We start from the raw sequence: 13,105 nt of genomic DNA, 5'->3' as shown, positions 1-13,105 counted from the left end.
CATCCAGGACAGTGTCTGTTTGTTGAAATAAATCAAATGGTATGCTGTCAACTCCTGGAGCCTGGTTTTTTGCCAATTCCTTCAGAGCAACTTGAACTTCCTCCTTCATCACCATAGGCTCTTGCTTATATGTTATTTCATGAAATTTTTCTGTGTCAGCCAATTCCTTCTGATACAGTGACTCTGTGTACTCCTTCCATCTTCATACTTCCTGGATCATTCAACATTCTACCCAAACTAACTTTAAGTATTGCCACCCGTGGCTTGAATTTGTTTTTTCAACTCCTTCAGCTTAAGAAATGCTGAGCGACTCCTGCTCTTTTAATTTTCTGACTCCAGCTCTCTGAACATTTCATTATAGTATCTTGCTTTGTCATCCCGAGCTGCCTTTTGAAATTTTCTGTTCAGCTCTTCGATTTCTTGATTTCTTCCTTTAGCTTTGGCTTCTTGGTGCTCTATTGCATTACTCAGAGTGTCATCTGACATCCATCTTGGTCTTTTCTTCTTCTTTAGCCTTTGTAATGATCTTTTGCATTCTTCGTGGATGGTTTTCTTGATATCTTCCCAGAGCTCATTTGGTCTGCTCTCATTGGTGCTCAAGGCCTCAAAACTGTTCCTGAGATGGTTTTGAAATTCGAGTGGGACAGACTTAAGGGCAAATCTTGGTTCCCATGGACTTGACTTAATTTTCCTCAACTTCAGCTTGAATTTGCATATGAGTAGTTGGTGGTCTGTCCCACAATCAGTTTGGATCACTAATATTGATATGACATAAAATTCACAGCTATTTCCTTTTTCAATGCCTATTTTTTTCATTTTTAGATTTTTGAATATTTTTAGTTCTCAATATTCCATTTGGTTTCTTTTTCATTTCTATATTTTATTTTTTCATTATGCTCATATTGTTGTTGTTGTGTGCCATCAAGTTGGAACTGACCCATGCCTGACTCTTCAATGAGTTTTCAGAGGCAGTTAATCACACAGGAAGAGATTGCCCATTCTTCTCCCATGGTGGATTCTTAGCACATGCCTTCAGGATTGCAGCACAGCTTCCTTGAGATATTTAATAGTTTTAAAATTCTTGTCTACTAATTTTCCTCCTAGATTTCTGGTTTTGTCATTTTCCCCCCTCTTATGGCAAGTAATTTTTTAACAAATGCTGGACATTATAAATATTATGTTGTTGAGGATCTGGATGTTGTTGTCTCCTTTAGAGAGTTGCGTGTTTTGTTTCAATGGGCAGTTTAAGTTTGTTAAGGATTAAGATGGTTCTTTAAAAACTTATTTCCAAGCCTTGGTACACTAAATCAAGAGTAAACTTTACTCTAGAGCTAATTCCATTTTACTCCTAACGCTTGACTTTTCATGGGCTTTTATTGTCTGTCTCAAGTGTTGTACAATGTCTCCTCATTATAGCCACTTACAACTCAGCTAACTCCTAACCATGTATAGACTTCCATAATTGCTCAGGTAATAGTTCCCCAGAATCCTTTCTCTCTCCCTAGTAGTTGTTCTTTGTCTAGATAAGGAATCCTACTTTGTGCATATGTGGCCTAGTATTGGCCTTCACAGGCTTTACTGTATATTTTTCTAATATTATGTATTTAGAGCATGCTATATAATTTCTTTTTGGAAGCAGGAGTAACATCACTTCCTAAACAACATACCCCTGGAAACTCTATGAACTTTGACAAATGACAATAGTTATAGAAAGGCTTCAGGTCTTTTGTTCATGCGGTTGCCACGAGTTGTGCTTGACCCAATACAATCAACAACAACATCTTGCTAAAAACTACTCTTAGAAAGCTTTCTTGGGGTATTTTCCTATGTGCTTCTCTGCTTCCTGGTTCTCTGCTTGGGAAATTCCAACCATTTCAGCCTTGCTACCCTCTGGGTCTCAACTGTTTCTTCCCCCTCCCAGGGCCATTTCTGGAATGTGCTCTAAGGAAGAAAGCTGGAGCAATCCAGGAGTCATCTCATTCTTTCCTCATCTTTCAGGGAATATCTGAAATGCCTGGAAACAGTTGTTGCCTTTCTCCCCCCTCATTTTCTAGCTGTTTACACAGAGAGAAGTAGTCCAGTATATGCCAACTTGCTTTTTGATAGAACAAATTTACATGCACTTTCTCTATTCCTTGGCAGCTCCACCTGACCCTTCTTCATATGCACATAAATTAGAATAAATGCTTAAAACAAAAGGTCTACAAAAGTCCTAGTTTTCCACCACTGCTAGATCCTGCCAGACTACCCACCCAGTTTCATTTCATCCATGTAAATCTGATTCTGAGATCTCAGAAAGTTAGTGGTAAGGGGTTGCACCGCCAACCCAAAGATACAGTTCAAATCTACTCACAGTTCCCCAGGAGTAAGATGGGCAAGCCCCTCCCATGTGATTTCCTGCCTCCAAAGCCCTCTGGGGGATCAGGGGAGAGTTAGTTCTTCTCTGACAAAACATAACTGCAGCAGCAATCTCAAACCTCAGTGCTTCTAAAGGGCACACTATTTCCCTAGATCCCTCCAAAAACATCAGAGAGCACCATTTTGGTTTTTAACCAGAAACCTTGTTTTTCACAGAAATATCAGTTAGCATAATCGAAACCTGTAGAATATTTCTACACCAAAATGTTAATAGTGATTATCTTTGGAGGATGAGATTTGGGCTGGTGTTTGGTTTTTCTTGTTTTATTTTTGCTTTCCTGAAGTTTCAGAATTTTTAAATAATGTACAATGTGCTATCTTTATAATACAAAAAAAAGTATAAATATAATAATGTTTTTTCCCATTTGAGGGCATTTCATTGTGCTTTAGTACAAACAACAGAGGCCAGGGGTGTAACTGATGGTGGATGATACTGAGCTCACTTGGGTGACAGCCAAGTTCTGCCCCTTATCAACAAGCCTATTGAATTCTGACACCCTCCTCCACTCCCTCCTTTCCCCAAACAAAAGATTATTTTAAGAGTTTCCTTGTTTGCCACGCAAGCAAATGACAGGAGTCCAGAAAAACATTACTCCCTCAGAAGCTCTAACAGAAGACTCTGATAAAAAGCTATATTCCTCAGAGGAGTGAGAGTCTACCCAGGGGGGAAAGAGAGACCACTACTTCCACAGGCCAGGCATCAGGCAAAGTGCCCATGATGGTGATATCTAGGTGCTTGCCCTCCATCAGCACAGGCTAAAGTAGAGGACAGGACAGCTTTTCTGCCAATGCAGGGTATTGTAGCTGCCTGCTGTTCAGCTTCTCTTTCCCCTTTAAAACACACACACACACACACACACACACACACACACACACCACCAACACTTTATAATCCCAACCAGGAACTCTGGAGACATTGGCAATCATGATGTATAATAGATAACAGGTTATCCAGGAAATAATTAGAAGCCTCCACCCACACGGATCAGTTGCACAGGCTGACCCCTGTCATTCAGGATGTGGCCCTGAAAAATAAAAAAACCCTTTCTTCTCTTACTTTCAGGGGATGGGAAAATGTCAGGCCTCTCTCTCTCTCCTTTTATATGGTGGCAAGTTAACACGTACTGTTTCTAGTAGGCCCTTAAGCCTACTCAGAGAGTTCCTGAGAGCCAAGTCCTCATCTGTGAGTCCCCAGGGTAGGGGTGGATCCCTGGGTTTGAGTGGGGCAGGGAGAGCTACCACACTCTGCCCTGGTTAGGAGAGGAACAAAAGCCATCTCTTTTGCTATTTTTTTCTAAGCCTCCAACCTTCTTCCCCTCCTGGCCCATATTTCTACCTCTGACCTACTCCTTTCAAACTCCAAGACTCCCTGCTGTCTCTTTTGCCAATTCAGCACACCAAACTTCCCTACCTCCTCCCGTGTGTGTGTGTGTGTGTGTGTGTGTGTGTGTGTGTGTGTGTGTGTGTGTTGCATTGTCTTTATGTGTGTGTTGCATTGTTTTTATTTTGCAAAACTCAGACATAAAAAAATTTTGTTTGTGTTTCAGGAATCTTATGTACTTTCACTGCTAGAGAACTGCTATGTCACTGCTGCTTTCAATAATGGCTTCCAAAACTATTTTCCCTTCAAGTCCTCTTTATCCTTTTCCCCCAGTAAGATGTACGGAATCTGAATGTAAATAGGAATGAAAGCAATGACAGATTGAGGCTTTCTCACTTTCTCTTGAGGAGATGGAGACAACTAATAATTATCTTCTTAAATATGGAAAATCAGTTAAATCAATCTCTGTTCCTGCCTTTGAATAGAGCTCAGACTTTCCTCTCATAAAATCAATAATAATAATGAAAGTACCATATTTTGTGTACTAATATGTGCCAGAGCTATGCTAAGCACTTTATGTACATTATTTTATCTAACTTTCACCACACACAAATGTATTATCCCATATTATTCCTCCTGCACATATGAGGAAACAATAGCCTATAGAAATTAAATAATCTGTCCTGTTGTCAATTTCTGTCAATTCCAACAGAGTAACTCCTGCGTACAGAGTAGAACTGCTTCGTAGGGTATTCATTTTGTAACATATGTCTTCTGATGCCCTCTTTCAGCTAATAAGTCAAGTTCTTTACCATTTGTACCATCTAGAGACTCCAAACGTGCCCTACCCACAGCACTGTCATTAAACCAATTCTGACTCAAGACAGTCTTTTGTTGGGTTTCTGAGACCATGAATCTTTGCAGCCTTCAAAACCAGCAGCCTCCAAAGCGAGCAGCGTTGGACCTGCTTGCTGGTGACTTAGACTCACTGACTTCCCAGACTCCCATCTCTTGAGGTCTAACCTACAGACCTGGGACTTGTCAGCCTCTGTAAGCACTTGAATCCTTTCCTTGAAATAAATCTTTCTCTCAATCATTCATATACCTTTTGTTTTGTAATGTTAATTACAAATTGGTTCTTGTCAATGACAATTGATTAACATAATTAATTCATTAGTGTCTGATCAATTTCTTTTTGTATAATTTTTTCTCTTCACTCAACAGATCTCTTCCATTTACACTGCTCTTTCCCTCCTTTCTCATGCCTGCCAACCATCCAAGGAGGATTCTGTGTGTAAACCATTTTTTTAGTTTTTTAGCATAATGATTTTATAGCATAATTGCCCTTTTGTAACTAATTCATGTCACTCAGCATTATTCTTCTAGATTTACCCATGCTGTGCAGTGTTTCGTGCGTTCTTGTTATAATTTTTCAGGGATTCAGAATACTCCATTGTGTGAATGTGCTGTATTATTCTTTAGCCATTAGCTCATTGATGGACACTTCAGTTGTTTTCAACTCTTCCCTATTACATATAATGCTGCAAGAAATCAGGGTGTGTATATATTAGTTTATGGTATAGCTCTTATTTATTTGGGATATATCCCTGGTGGAGGGATTCCTGGATCAAATGGTATTTTTAATCCTATCTTCCTAAGGAAGTAACAAACTTAACTTTGTTGGCTTTACTAAAGAGCAAGGGTGTCATGCCATTGTATTTTCAATTGCTTCATATGCATCTGAAAGTTGGATAATGAATAAGGGAAACCAAAGAAGAATTAATGTATTTGAATTGTGATTGGCAAAGATTATTGAATGTACATGGATGGCCAAAAGAAGAAACAAATCTATCTGGGAGGAAGTGCCCTCAGAAGGCAAGGATGATGAAACTTCACGTCACGTACCTTGGCATGTTGTTAAGAGTCACCAGTTCTTGGAAAAACATTATGCTTGAAAAAGTAGAGGGTCTGTGAAAGAGAGGAAGATCCGTAATGATGGATTGGTGTAATGAATGCAACCAAGGTCCTGAGCGTGGAAAAGGTTTTCAGGATGGTCCAAGACAGGGCAAAATTTGGACCTTATTGTTCATAGATTTGCTATGTGTCATAGTCAATTTAATGGTTCATAACAATAACTACAACATAGAATCTAGCCTAATACAGAGGTTAAAAAGGAAAAATTCAGGACACAAACTCCAAGAGAAAGGGTTTTTTTCTCTCTCTGTCAGCTGTGGGGGCAGGTCCTTGTCTTCAATCCACCCCACCCGTGGGTCTAGGAATTTCTCAGTACAGCAACCCTGAGAACAAAGGATGTACTCTTCTCCAAGTTCTTCTTTCATGAGGTTAGGAAATTCCTCTCTCTGCTAACTTCTCTCCTTTTGTCTCTTGGAAAGTAGAAGATGATGTAGGCTGAACAGAAAACTAATATGCTCTATAAAGCTTCTTTCCGTTCACAAGAAAACATTTCAAAAGTAATGTACAAAAAAAAGTGACAAGGTTCTGAGAAGCCAGATAGACTCCATTTTATGCAGCACTCACTCCATTTGAGTAAGCAAACCCTGTGTGTGGAAAATTTCTGCCCTGAACCCTAAAGTTTTGCCTTGAACCATTTCCCAAAATAGTAGTTGCTTTTGTTTATGAACCCAAGACGTAAATGTTTTTGCACTGTATCCTTGATAAACCCAAAATGTAAATGTGTTTTTCACTGTACCCTTCATAAACTCAAGATGTAGACATTTTGCACTGTACCCATGACCATGTCACTGTTGTTGTTGTTGTTGTTATGTGCCGTCGAGTCGCTTGCCACTCATAGCGACCCTATGTACAACAGCCCTAAACTCCGCTCTGTCCTGTGCCAATCGCACTGTCTCTGACACTCCTATTCCAATTATCCCAGTCACTGAATCAATCCACCTCATAGAGGGCCTTCCTCTCCTGCGCTGTCCCTCCACCCTCCCAAACATGATGTCCCTCTCCAAGGACCGGTCTCTCCTCACAACATGTCCAAAGTATGTTAGACGGAGCCTCAGAATCCTTGCCTCCAAGGAGTCACCCGGTTTAACCCTTTCCAGGACAAATCTGTTTGTTTTCCTAGCAGTCCATGGTATTCTCAATACTCTTCTCCAGCACCACAGCTCAAAGGCATCAATTCTCCTTCTATCGTCCTTGATCATTGTCCAACTCTCTGATGCATTACAAGTGATTGCGAAGACCATGGCCTGTGTCAGACGCACCTTAGTCTCCAGAGACCCTTAGAAATATGTCAACAGCAGGATATTGTAGTCTGGGCCCATGTTGCCCATTCTCTGGGGGGAGTAAAGATATAAAAGCATCTAACTGAAGCTGGGGAGTAGGGAATCTAGCCGTGTCACTGGCCACCTCCACCACTCCTCACCCCCACTCCCCACTACAAGTGCTCTCTCCCACCCCCACCCCCCACCCCCACTGCTCAGTGGATAAAAGCCCTCACTTATAATCCTGTCCCTTAATCCCTTGGACATAACAGTTCATATGCTAAAGGACCTCTGATGGTTTACTAGTGATAAGGAGTTGGGCTGTCAATTCAAACACAAGCAGTTCAAATCCACCAGCTGCTCTTCAGGAGAATGATGAAAAATCTCTTCCTAAGCTATATCCAGCCTCTGAAAACCCACTGGAGGGTCAGTTATGAGTTGGTTCCAATTCAAGGACACATAACAACAATAGGTCACAAACCATGGAAATTCCCCTTATGGGTTCAGGGAGGTGATCTATTTAAGGGTCTTGCATTCCACCTCAGTCCTTTTACAACTGGCTAGCTGATCACATCACAAGAGATGATTATACCATTATGTAATTACCAAATTGCATGTAACAAAAAATAAACAATCCCCTCCAAATAAAAACTAACCATACATGTCGAACTACTACCAATCATGACCTGCCTAGCTGCCATCTATTTCAAGGGACCACAATTCTATCCATGACCTGAATTAATAGGAGTATGAACAGTAGTTAAGAAATGGATTCTGGAAAAACACCTAGGTCAGAATCCCAGGCCTATCACTTGCAGATTATGTGACCTTGGGCAAATCTCTGAGCTTCCTTTTCCTCATCTATTAAACTAGGGATAATAATAGCATCCACTTACATTCTCTTGTAAAGGTTAAGTGAGATACTTAAAAAGTACTTAGACTCAGTTCAGGAACATAGGAAGCCATAAATAAATGCAAATTATTAAAACTGAGCAGTTTCTTCTAACATCCAATTTCTGGATTTACAGTGAAGCTCCCATTTTAGTTAGTATAATGTATATGTTCCTACCAAAGAAGAATGTTCCTCCGAATTTGTTCAAAGGCTTTTTATTGACTCTGCAAAGGCATTTGACTGTGTGAATAATACTAAATTATTATTAACATTAAGAAGAATGGGAATTTCAAAACACTTGATTATGCTTATATGAACCTCTACTGAAACCAAGAAGCTGCTGTCTGAACAAGGCAAAGGAACGCTGCATGGTTTTAAATCAGGAAAGATGTGTGTGAGGTTAAGGGCTTATTCAAAGTAGCTTTTCTAGCCAATTATTTGACTTTACAAATAAGGAATATTAGTCTATCCACAAGGGGATTAGTTAATCTTGTCAATAAATTGAGCAACTCCAGCAGCAGATTAGATCTTTCCTACCAACAAAGAAGAAGGAAGAGAATGTAGCCTATCTTTTGGGCTCAAAAATTCTTGGTCCAGCTATACCTACGACAGCAGCTACCATGTTAAATCAATGAACAACATGAGATAGAGCTACCTGGGGACTGCTACCCCCCAAGGACAGAACCAGAGCTAACTAAGAGCCTTTGCCCAAGTTTGTTGGACAACTATAGGTGGGTAGGGGGTGGGAATGGAGCCAATATTAGCAGACTGAGAAGTTGGGAACAACGCCCAAAGCCATGAGGCTCCAGGCTGAGGCTTTGGAACACATTTCATGAGTTGTCCTGATTGACTATACTCTGCTATTAAACTGGATTATAGCTTTTTAATTTTCCCCAACATGGTTTTATGTGGTCTGAGCAAAAACATTGGATTTTGGAGACAGTAAAGAAGTAAGACTGGCAATGAGGTAAGTAGAAAGCAGTATAGGAGCATGGGAGACATGTCTGACTTCTTGGGAATTGACTTTCTGTTATTGATGTTGTTGATGGGGACAAGTGGCAAGAAGCTGCACTGCAACCCTGAAGAAATGAGGTTCGAGGCCACCAGCTGTTCCACAGGAGGAGGATGGGCAACCTCCTCCCTTGAGATTAACTGCTTCTGAAAACCCGCTGGCCAGGTCAGTTCCGACACACAACAACAACAAAGTTGGTAAAGATTAGATATGGCCATCCCCATGTGGCCCTTGCTCTTTTTACAGTATATGCCATGGCTGTATTCTTTCTCTATACCTAATTCAATCTGTATGCAGAACAAATAATTTGAAAAGCTGAACTTTATGAAGATGAGTGAAAGATCAGAGGTAGATTCATCAACGTGTACCATGGAAATGGCATAACCTTGCTTGCTGAAAGTGAGGAAAACTTGAGGCACTTGCTGCAGAAGATAAAAAATGGAAGCTTTTTTTAAAAAAACCAAATTTTTTATTTTATACTGGTTTACTTACAAAGTTTATATATGTTGTTTTTAACATCAGGGCTCTCCCATTTATTTTACCCACTTCCCCCATTACTCATCTATTTGTTCAACCCTGCCCCCCTTCACCCCTCTGTTCCTCCCCTCCCCGCCTTGGATCTTCCTATATGTTTTACTTACTAGTTATGTTTCTATTTCCACAATTATGGTCTTATACAATATTTGTCCTCATGGGACTGAGTTACTGTGTCATCTTCATCATGTAGGTTGTTGATGAGTCTCCCTCTGAAGTTTTAAATACAGATTATATCTCAACATCAAGAAAACAAAATTCCTCAGCACTGGGTTAATAGGCAATATCATGATAGATGAGGGAAAGCTTGAAATTGTCAATGATTTTGTCTTTCTTGGATCTACAATCACTGGTACCGTTGGTACCAGCAGTCAGGAGACTAGAGGCATATAGCATTGGGAAAGTCTGCTTTTCAGAGACTTCTTCGAAGTTCTGAAGACCTAGGATGTCAGTTTAATGACTAAGGTGAGCCTGATTCAAGCTATAGTCTTTCCAATCACTTGCTATGCATCCAAGAGTTAGATAATGAATAAGGAAGATAGAAGAAGAGTGGGTGCATTTGAGTTGTGGTGTTAGAGAAGAGAACTTAATATCTCATGGACTACAAAAAGAACAAGCAGATAGTGGAGATAGTGCAACCAGAGTGCTTCTTAGAGGCAAGATGGTGAAGCTTCATCTCACATATGTTGGGTTTGTTGTTTGGAAAGGAACATCATGCTTGGAAAGATGGAGGAACGTAAGTAAAAGAAAGACCTTCAACAAGATGGATTGATACAGTGTCTGTAGCAATGGGCTCAAGTGTGTCAGAGATGACTTGGGACAGAGAGTTCAGATGTATTGTTTATTGGGCTGCTATGAGTTGTACTTAACCTTATTTAACAACAATAATAACCTATCTCCATACCTTTTCAACCTACATGCAGAACAGATTATCCGGGAGGCTGGGCTCTATGAGGAGAAATGTGGGGTCAAGACTGGTGTACGATTTATCAACAATCTGCGTTATGCGGGTGACACAACCCTGCTTGCTGAAACTGAAGAGGACCTGAAGCGCCTGCTGCAGAGTGTCAAGGACTGCAGCCTACAATATGGATTGAGGCTCAATGTCAAGAAGACAAAGATTCTCACCACTGGACCAATTGGCAGCATCAGGATGGATGGTGAAGAGATTGAGATTGTACACAGCTTTAGTTTGCTTGGCTCCATAGTCAACAGTCTTGGCACCAGAAGCCAAGAAATTAAAAGACGCATTGCAATGGGAAAGTCTGCTGTTAGGGACCTCTCCAAAGTGCTGAAGAGCAATGGTGTCTCTTTGGAGACTAAGGTGTGTCTGATACAGGCCATGGTCTTTGCAATCACCTGTTATGCATCAGAGAGTTGGACAATGACCAAAGAGGATAGAATTGATGCCTTTGAGCTGTGGTGCTGGAGAAGAGTATTGAGAATACCATGGACTGCTAGGAAAACAAACAGATTTGTCCTGGAAAGGGTTAAACCGGGTGGCTCCTTGGAGGCAAGGATTCTGAGGCTCCGTCTAACATACTTTGGACATGCTGTGAGGAGAGACCGGTCCTTAGAGAGGGACATCATGCTTGGGAGGGTGAAGGGACAGTGCAGGAGAGGAAGGCCCTCTATGAGGTGGATTGATTCAGTGATTGGGATAATTGGGATAGGAGTGTCAGAGACAGTGTGATTGGCACAGGACAGAGCGGAGTTTAGGGCTATTGTACATAGGGTCGCTATGAGTCGCAGGTGACTCAAAGGCACATAACAACAAACAACAACAATAACAACCAAAGAAGTATTGTCCAGACCTTCATCACTTAACTTGGGTCTCCTATCAGACTTTTAATGGCACAGCAACTGTGTAGAAGAAAGATAAGCAGTACCCTGCTGTGTAATTTATTGTTTCTGAAAACCCACTGAAGTGTTTGTTGGTTGGTTCTAACTACACAACAGTGACTGACCGACTTCCCTAAAAACAAATCCAGGGGCAAAGATTTCAATGCAAATAGTAATAGATTTGAGCAATGACTCTAGTAAGATCTGAGGGAATGGGAAGAGTGAGGCAAGAAAGAGAGGCAAGACAAAAAACCAAGGTGTTAGTGAACAGGTTCTCCTGAGAGCACTTGTGACGTGGCCTTCCTGGGACTCAATCCTTCTGTGACTCTCTGCATTCAAATGCTTACCCCTGAGCTATAACCCCCTTCTGGAGCCCTTTGAAAAACTAACATCTAAGAGTTGTCCCTAGGGAAATATCACAATCATCCTTCATTGTTGAGGGCTGCTGCTGGGGCATGCACTCCCTGACCTGAACAAGCACGTCCCTTTGCCAGAGAGTATCCCGGGGCCACAAAAAGCAGGAAGTCATCTGTACAATCTGCAAGTGGCCCCAGGCGAGGCCAAGAGCATATGGGTGTGGCACTGATTACCTGGTGTTGCTAAGTATGTTATAGGTTTACTCTTCTCTCAGAAACATGTGCTAAACAGCACCACTGTTTGCTCAGTATCTACTTTTTTAAAAAGGAAATGTTTCCTCTTTATCCATAAATGCCTGCTTAAAACTATAGTTAGAAATTCCAGATATTTGAAATATTCTACAAATATCTGCAATCATGATTTCCCATGCATGTCTATGCAGTGCACCTTCCAGGTTATAAAGCTAAGTACCTTTTGCATTGATGATCTCAATTAATCCTTATGGTAAACCAGAGATATGAATGCTAGTCCTCCTAAGAAATCCCAGAGCTTTAGTCTCTTTGAATTCTGATATTGGCAATATCACAGATTGCTAAAAGAATTAACAAGTTTATCTTGGGAGAAATGTAGCCAGAATGTTCCTTAGTGATGGAGATGGTAAGACTTTAGTTCACATACTGTGGGCATATTATCAAGAATGGTCAGTCAGTCCCTGGAGAAAGACACCAGGTAAATCAGAGGGTCAGCAAAAGAGAGGCAGACCCACAACATGATAAACTGATACAGTGTTTGAGACAACAGAGGTTGTAAGGATGGCACAGAATAGGCAGCATTTCATTCTGCTGTACATAGAGTCACTATGAGAGAGTTGTGACTTGGTGACCCTTGGTACCAGCAGTCAGGAAATAAGGAGACACATTACACTGGGAAAATCTGCAGTTAGGGACCTCTCCAAATTATTGAGGAGTAAAAAATGTCAGTTTGAGGACTAAGGTGTGTCTTCTTCAAGCCATAGTCTTTCCAATCACTTGTTACGCATCTGAGAGCTAGACAATAAATAAGGATGACAGAAAAATTGACACCTCTGAGCTACAGTGTTGGAGAAGGGCACTGAACATCCCATGGATGGCCAAGAGAACAAATAGATATGTCTAGCACCTCACCCCACCCCCACCTTGTTGGGTACCATTGAATTGGATACAACTGGTACAGGAGGAGATTGCCCCACCTTCTCCAGCAGAGCACCTGGGAGATTTGAACTACACACCTTCAAGATTACTGTGCAGCTTCTTGCCACTAGGTCACCAGAGCTCCCTTCAAACAGTTATGTCTTGGAGAAGGTGTAGCCAGAGTGTTCTTTGAAGGCAAGAGTGATAAGGCTTTACCTCACATACTTTGGGAGTGTTGCTAGGAGGGGCTATTCCTTAGAGAAGGATATGATGCTGGAAAGGGTGGAGGGCCAGTGAAGGAGAGGAAGACCCTCAACTAGGTGCATT

Source organism: Elephantulus edwardii, unplaced genomic scaffold (assembly GCF_000299155.1).
Source record: "Elephantulus edwardii isolate Elephantulus edwardi_28Jun2011 unplaced genomic scaffold, EleEdw1.0 scaffold00104, whole genome shotgun sequence".
Lineage (NCBI taxonomy): Eukaryota > Metazoa > Chordata > Mammalia > Macroscelidea > Macroscelididae > Elephantulus > Elephantulus edwardii.
The sequence above is the reverse complement of the archived record's forward strand: the minus strand, read 5'-3'. Positions refer to the sequence as shown.